The sequence below is a fragment of the Capsicum annuum genome, chromosome 4, assembly GCF_002878395.1.
Source record: "Capsicum annuum cultivar UCD-10X-F1 chromosome 4, UCD10Xv1.1, whole genome shotgun sequence".
NCBI lineage: Eukaryota > Viridiplantae > Streptophyta > Magnoliopsida > Solanales > Solanaceae > Capsicum > Capsicum annuum.
The window spans coordinates 62610022-62619258 of NC_061114.1; positions in this window are offsets into that span (position 1 = coordinate 62610022).

Here is a 9237-nt window from a genome sequence, read left to right on the forward strand (position 1 = left end):
GATTTCCTAAGTTCGAGAGAATTAGGGAATTAAATATCTAGGTAGGTTGAGCAACACTTAGATGGACTTTCAAAACTGATAATCTGGTGTTTCCAGCAAGTCATGAGAACCCAATGCTACAGTTATTATTTAATGGGGATTAGTAATCATAGTGATCATAACCCTAGTTTTTCTTTATCATTGATTTGAACTATTGAAATTTTAGTTTTGAGTTTCTAAAGCAAGTTTGAAAGTTACCAACTATTCAATCATTAAAAATTCCCATTTTGTCTTTTCGTGTCAATTTTTTGAATTTAACTTGTAGCTTTAATTTCAAATTTGTCTAATCGCCACTCACATTCTCCCCAGTGGATTCGACCCTGACTCCAAAGTCAAGTAAATATATTGACGACGACCGCATTGTACTAAATTGAAGTATAAGTTGAGCGTTATCAAAAATGGCGTCGTTACCGAGAAATAATTTGGCGTATTGAGTTGTTTTGGAATTTTAGTTTACTTGCTTGAATTCAAAATTGTAAATATTTGTTTAGTTTATTTTTTAAATTTTCTTGTATTTTTATTTTTCTCACACCTTTCTTGAGATGTCAGCATGGATAGATGGTTTTTTGAGTGATGACGATTTTTGTTATTATTGTGGGGAACCATATTTTAAGTCTTGATGTCCAGATTTACTTGGATGTGCATGGATTGGACCTTTACAATATGATGTGGAAACTGTCCTACTTACTGTAACTTGGTGTTTGGCTTGTGGTCAAAGTGATCATACTAAAGATATGTATGCTATCATGATTCAAGCAAACAAATTAATGAAATGAATTTTAGAGAATCAAGAACAACTGTGGGAAGATCTAAAGGAGTTACCACTCCCACCATGTTTACAGTGGCTAGACAAAAAGAATATGAGGAGAACATTAGCCAATTTGAGGAGAAAACTCAAAAATCACAACCACTCAATTGTCATCTTGATCTTGAAACTTCTATTGAGAAGGTGAAAAAAAGTGAGTGTGTAGTAGATAGTGTAAATTTTAAAGTAGAATTCATTGGGCCTCACTCGAAGCATTTTTCCATATTATGTTTAGATGATATTTTTTCTGTGGAATCATTTAAAATAGTGGAAGAGTGTGAAGATGAGGAACAAAAATCCTATATTCTTTATTTACACTTGATAAGCAATATAAAAACACACCTCACTTTAAGATCGAGTGGTTTACCACGCTCAATCCATTACTCGACTTCTTAATTTTTGTACCACCCCTTATGATCGAGGCAAGAAGATGAACTCTAAGTTGAGGGTAAAATTCAAATCGTCTAAGTGGAAGGATAAAGTATGAAGCACTTTTAAAGTATCTTGATGAATTCTAAGTAGTCAAGATAACCTAGTTGTGCCGCGACACTAAATCATGTGCTTTTTGGGAGGCAACCTAAGGCATTTTGTTGTTTATATTGGTATTATGTGATTGACATTAGATCTTTGCACCCATGGTGCCACAAGTATGTTTCTGACTCTCTTGTTGTTATTTGACTCATTAGGGACAATGTATGATTATAAGTTGAGGGTGGGACTTCTTGTGGGTGCTGATGTCTTCTTGGGGTTTTTGTTGTTGTGCCTCTTTTCCTCGGAGTCTTGTTCCTAGTAGAGCTGGCATGTTTAGGCATATTGTGATTTGTTGTAAAATGTTGTAGTTAACTGGGAGAAATACAAGTACCTTAGGTAGTTAACATGTTTTTGTGATTTTTGAGCACCTCTCCAATGGACTGAGTATTTAACTATGTGAATTGCATTTGATTATGACCATGGTGAATCTTTTTATGGCATTAGTTTTAGTGATGTAGTAATCATTGCTAAACAGCTACATGAAATGAATGAGTAGTAGCTTATGATATACTTGTGTGCCATGTGCATATGAGATCTTACTCAGTTCCCGTTGTATGTTGAAATCCAAAACTTGCCTGTTTAGTCTTACCTTCGTTGAAGGATAGAGGTTAGGAAAGAATCATAGGCCGTTTTGATATTAGCTCACTTTTAACCTAAATAACCTTCCCTGTATGTAGAGTATCCCTTGATCCCTACTTTGAGCCTAATTAGCCTATTTCTTTTTATGACACCTATCACTTTTAACTTAGGCAAATGGCCTAAGTTGAGGGTGGCTATCATAGGTGTGCGTGATGTAAAATGAGTAGGAAGAAAGGTAGAGTAAAATAAAAGAATAAAAAGTTAAGTGTGGTATAAAAGAGAAAGAAAAAGAAAAGTTGTGAAAAAAATTGATTGTAGAAAAGACCGCACCTATCCTAAATAAGTGTGATCAAGAAAAGAGAAGAATAGAAAAAGGATAATAAGTGAAACCCCAAAAATCTAGTGTAGTGTCAAGGAGGCTTAGTCACTTTAAATATCATCGAGTATCATACCATCCCCTAGCCTACATTACAATCCAAAGAGAAGACCTATAGTGATCCTACCTGACCTGTCTGACGATCTGGGTAATTAAAATAAGGGCAAGCCTATGGTATTCGGCATACATTGTTTGGAACTTCATTCTGAGAGTGAGTGTATTGTGACTGTCCCTATGGTTATATATGTGATGTCTAATATAAGAAAAGGGGGATTTCTTTGTAGTAAGGGCACACTGGTTACATCGCTAGTTACTGACTTGTTTGGATAATGTAAACTTGATGCATGCATGGTTGTGTTGTTGAGTTGTTACCATATCTTGATTCCTGTGTGTTGCATTTTTGTTCTTCAATAATATACACAGCTTTTCTTAAATTAACTGACCTTGGAGATGGTGAAGATATTTGATATAATATATATGATTGACTGTCGAATGTACTTTGTATTCTCTTAGTTGTGATTGAGATGCTTGAGGACAAGCAATTGTTTTAAGTTAGGGTATTGATGTGTGAGCTGATGCTAACATATTTAAGTCTTTTAACTAAGAATAATTACAAAGTCTTAAGCAACTTTTGTCATTTTTGATTATTTTATCTTTGATTTTGCAGTAGAAGCCAAGATGCATGAGAACCAACAAGGATGGAAGCAAAAAAGTTGAAATCTGAAGCAAATAGAATAGAAGTATGGCTGACAACTTTCTTGATGAGTCATCATCCCTATGATAAGTTATCACTTCATTATCAGCCATAGACAAAGAATGGACCTTAGCTGAAAGTTGTGATAACATTTCCTGATAAGCTATCAAAGAGCTGATAGGATGTCAAAGTTACTATCAACCTAAGGTAGAACATGGGAGATAAGGTAGTGAAGTGACGACATCCGTGATAAGTCATCAAAGATCTGATAGGTTGTCACATTTTGTCATCAGCCTTAAGCAGGAAGTGTTAAAACTAAAGAAGGAGCTGATGACATATATGATAAGTCGTCAGGCTCCTGATAAGTTGTCACAAATGTCATCGCCTAATTAGAGAAATTATTAAAATCTGTAATTTTGTTTCCTTATTTAAGTTGAACTATTTAAAGTCTTGTTTAGGGTTTTCTAAAGGGAGGCGGAACATCTTAAACTTATTCCAGAGGAAAATACACCTCTCTTTCGGGGCTCTTAACTTAGAATTCAATTTTCAATTCTTTGATTTGGTTGTGGGAATTTTTCTGGAACTTGGAAGTGAATCAATTTCTGACTACATCTTTTATAAGTTTAATCACTTTGAATTATGAATTCTATTATTGATATTGTTTTCTCTTTCATGTGGAACTAAAACCCACAACTAGGTTTATGGGATCTATGATTATTCCTCCATGGATTTAATATTTGGTTAGGGTCCGAGTGATTGTGGGAACATCTTCATAATTCTTTTGTATTAATTATTTTCTGTTGGTTGCAAACAATAGGCCTTTCTTACTGTTAATTTGCTTAAGATAAGAAATCAATCCTAGTAAGAAGTGAATTATTAACGAGTATTTGGGAAGGTTAAGATCTCATCTAATGATTAATGTTGTAACAAGATTGATCAATTTGAGATAAAATCAGGATGAATAGAATGATTTCCTAAGTTTGAGAGAATTAGGGAGTTCAACATCTAGGTAAGTTGAGAAAAACTTAGATGGACTGTCAAAACTGATAATCTGGTATTTCCCGCAAGTCATGAGAACCCAGTGCTACAGTTATTATTTAGTTGGGATTAGTAATCATAATGATCATAACCCTAGTTTTTCTTTATCATTGTTTTAAACTATTGAAATTTTAGTTTTGAGTTTCTAAAGCAAGTTTAAAAGTTACCAACTGTTCAATCATTAAAACCCCCATTTTGCCTTTTTGTGTCAGTTGTTTGAATTTAACTTGTAGCTTTAATTTCAAATTAGTCTAATGGCAACTCACATTGTTCCCTGTGGATTCGAACCCAACTCCAAATTTAGGTAAATATATTGACGACGACTGCCTTACAGTAAATTGATGTGTAAGTTGATTGTTATCACTCAAACATGCCGACCTTATCTCATAGCCATTGAATCATGCAAGGGAATGGCAGATTAGGTAACTTCACAAAGGATCTTTCATGTAACTCATACCTAAGATGGCAACAAAATCAATAGCCTAACTGGCCATTATTTAAGAAACCAGTGTAGCTCCCTCCCACATCAACGTGTTATTCGAAGCAGTGGGCATCAGTCTGTATCTAATCAGCAACCACCAGAACTTGACCTCAAATTTTGATAGGCCTTTCTTGATCAAAGCATGCCCCTCAATCCATGGGGTTGCATCATCTCGGTGAAATATAACTAGTTATACACCTAGTCATCTCAAACCTCACACATATGTTCTCATCCTCCTTCATGATATATCGATTAGGTATGATACTCACTTTGTGGTCGCACTCAGCTGTGGATGCAGTAGTGATGTCATCTTGGCTGAAGATAAATCTATATATAGTCTCTGTAATGTCAACTTTGACCTCACTAACTAGTGTGTACTCAAGTTGTGGGTGCCTAACAAATCTAATCAAACCTATATGTCTTAGCATAGAAAATACTACACTTGCTCTATAAGGTGCATAAAATTCCCGTACCATAGCAAGGTTGTAGGAAGTGATTAGCCTAGTCATCCACTCTAGCTGATACTATCAAATGCCTCTCATAACTATGGTGCTCGATATAGCCCTGATAGGTCAATCTAGCACTCCTTAAAAATGCATATCATTGGCCTACCTTCCTCCCAGATATGGCTATTAGTAGTGAATATCTCTTGCATCCCTGGCACACACCACCTCTGATGTCCCTCCTTGGGAGGTGCATTTGAGGTATGTGCGAGAGTAGGACTCTGCCACTGCTGTACTGACTCATCATGGGTAGCATGCTTAGTACCCTCATCAAACTGGGTTACATTTTTCTTCTAAACATCAGTAGTGGTACCCTCCTCAAAATGGGTCACCTTTGATGGCTATACCTACTTTACCTATTCGGACGAATCCTAGGACCCCTTCTCAAACTAAGGGTCCTGATATGCAACCTGTGGAGTAGACTCAGACTCTGTCTCATCATCTTATCACCATCAAGTGAAAAATTTGATGACTTTATCCTTGATTGGGCTGCAGCTATTTGAGCAGCCTAGAGAGTTTATCCTCTCGTGAATCTCCATGTTACCTCAATGTCTCTACGCCTCTACCTCGGGTACTCCTCTACTAATCCACTAGGCTCAGAAGACTCTGCCCATTTCTTCAAAGTACCATTCTTTGTCTTCTTCCTAGCTTTAGGTGTTATATAAACCAGAAAAACTAGTTGTTAGTTTCCAACAAAAGTGAGGGATAGCAAAAGTTAAAGAAAAACTCAGGAACTTTGAATTTTTCCTTAATTTTTGCTCCTCTATAATCTAGTTGAAATCCCAACGAAAATCATATCTTTAAAAGAAAAGAAGCATGTTCAACTAGTGGTATTACTTTCATACATTCAAGTTCAACTTTGGGTTGGGGCCTAACATTAGATTTTACTTCAAAACAAGGCCCTACATTAAGATTTTAGGCTACTTCAAGGCTCCTAAGTACAAGAATGATAGTTTCTATACATTTTTCAATGAAATATATATATCAAATTTTTAACACAATAGATATATCAAGACATAACTATTAGGAGTCGAGAAATTTTCCTCTTATATTAAGAACCAGAAGAGAATAATGAAGAAGTCAAGAAAACCAAAAGTTGGAATGTGTTTTTAGCGTGTTTTAACAAGTTGGTATCTCAAATAAGTGTCAATTTAGCCTTTACTTAAGTGTGGGGTTAGTTTGTGTTTTAAGAGGGAAGCTTGAATTCAAAGAGAAAAGTGAAGTTTTGAGAATTAGAATAAGTTGGAATAAGGTTAAGATTGTTTAAATATAGGTGGGGGCTATTTTAGGTCATATATAAGTGTTGGTGGGCCCAATATTTAAATTTAAAATTGGTCCCACAAATAGCCAGCCCGTGGAAGCTACCTGTGGCCTGTTCTAACAGTTAGGTTGTGGACGTAGGTTCCATCTGCGGCCAGCAGGTGTTGGGCGCATATTTCGGGCCAAAAATTTTGGCCCACTTTCCTGAGATTTGGACTTGGCATTTTGATGTTTGTTCGGCTACTTATGGTCTCGTAACCTAAGTTTGAGGTCCCAAAAGTAAAATTAGATGCCAAATTCCATAACTTTCCATTTTTCATCCTCAAAATTTTGGCTTTTCAACTTATTACTTAACTTACCATGTGGGACTTAGGACCATGATGGATTGATCACATAGCCTCCTTACCTCAAAATCGATGAATGTAGCAATTTTTTTACCATATTCTGGATAAGTCCAAGAGCTAAAAACCTACAAAAAGAAAAATCAACAAAAATGTGAACACTAAAAATAGTGGGAGTAGGTTGCCTCCCACTCAGTGATTGATTTAATGTCATGGAACGATGTGGCTATATTGGTTACTCAAACTTCACCAACAATCCCATGGGTTATCTCCCATGCATCACTTGATTTAACATTGTAGAATGATACGAATATCTTGACTACTCAAAATTCATCAAAATACCCATACAAATATTATCTAGGGTCATCAATACAATTAATCGCTAACATTACCCATTTTGGCTGCTTTATTGACTTTTAGATATTGAATGTATCCTTTTCACCGTTAACTCATAATTTCAGCTCACCTTTCTCCATGTCAACAATAGCTCTACAGTGGACATAAATGGTCTTCCTGGTATAATATGTATCTCAGTGTCAACCTTATAGTTCAAGATGGCAAAGTAACCTAAAAAGATGAAGTTATCCACCCTCATAATCACATCAAAAGAGATTCCCACGAGATTTTTTACTGTGTGGTCAGCCATCAATAGCTGCATCAAATTCAGTTCTGAAGAGTTCAAGACCAATTGCTTAAACACGTCCTGTGGCATCAAATTAATGTTGGCTAATAATCACACAAGGTTCTAGCAAATTGGGAGGACCCTAAAGTGTATGGTATAATGAATGCATCGGGATCACCTTTTTTTGCGCCAAAGACCTAGTCGTGACTGTACTGCAGTAGTGCACACTATCAACATCCTCAAATATCATTCCTTTCTTCCTTATGACCAATTATTTCATAAACCTAGCGTATCTAGGTATCTACTCTAACACCTATAGAAGAGGTATGTCCAAGCTCAATTCTTTCAGTATCTCAATGAACCACTTGAACTTACCTTGCTTTTTTTATTACCTCAATCTTTGAAGAAAAGGTAGAGGCAGTCTTTGAATCTTTCTAATTTCTGGATTAATGAACAGACTCTTACCTTTATCTTCAACAACTTTACCTTTATCATATGTTACTTTATCAGACTCAATAGTAGGTCTCTCCTCCTCAGTATCTTCTGCAATGGGTCATGGGGGATCAATAGTAGTGATATAATTCCTCATGGTAAAAGCAAGTACATGACCGTTGTTCTTCAAATTTTTTAATATGTTGCTTGAAAGGGTACCTGGCTACCTCTGGTTTAGAGTTGCTGACATCTGCCCAAACTAATCGTCCAACTACTTGATAGCCATGGCATGTGACTCGACCTTCTAGGTCAATCCTGAAATGCCATCCTTAATCTCCTTAAGGTTATATCTTGATTTTCCTGACCTTTCACCAGCTCAGCGAGCATCTATTCCATTCTAGATTCTGCATCTCATCTGTCAGATGGAATGTACCTATCTCCCTTCTCTCTATAGTCATCCTTTTGCCTCCAGTCACTATCTCACTCTCTGCTACAGTCTCTATATCTATCATAATAGTTTCAACCTTGTTTCCCTTGCCCTTGGGATCATAAACCCACCATTTGATTATCAAAATAATTTGCTTCCTCTTCTAATTCTGACTCGTAAGTTTTAGAAGTTAACCCCTGTGTTGTTACTACATTCACTTTCTCAGAAGTCAATGATGTTAGCTGCTTTGCTAGTACCCCAAGATCAATCCTTAGCAATATAATTTCTTGCACTACTATGTCATCAGCTACTTCCTGGTCGCAGAAGGCACTAATAGCATAAGTGGTAAATCCCCTCTCAATCTTCCAAGTTTTCCATGATTGGTTACTGAGTGATATCTAATCTAACATCTTTGAAGTTTCCTCCTAGCATAGTCTCATAAAATATCCTCCAGATATGGTATCTTCCATGGCTCTGGAATCGATGGTCAGGACTCTATAGAATATCTCAAGTAAGCTCATCCCTGACAATCGATGATTGGGCACCATACTCAGCTTCTTCTTGAACCTGAACCATGCCTTATTCATAGACTTTAAATGCAGCTACCTAAAATTATATATCTCATCCTTAAGCTGTAATATCCTAAATAAAGAAAAGAATTTATTTAATAATTTCCTGTGCAACTTATTCCATATAATGATAGAGCTTCTTGGCAGTTCCCCTAACCATACAGATATTTCTTCTATAAGTAAGAAGGGGAATAGCCTCAGTTTGAGTGCTTTCTAATTCACCCCTGGATTTGAATACGAACTCCAGGTCTTGAGAAAATTGGAAAAGTGCAAATTTGCATCATCTGTAGGTAGACCTGCAAACACACTATTCAAATTTTAGAAGTTGGATCATTGCGCTTGTGATGTCAAACTTGATGCCTGGGGGTAAAACAGAAAGAACTATGGCTCTAGTCTCTGTCGGCTAAACATATCCCAAATCTTCTTGACCATCTATATATGGTTACACATACTGATATATTGGGATTACATAAACATGGTCACCTTTAGCTCTATTCTGATTCTCATCGAGTACTACTCGGTGGTCTACTGCTCATCTCT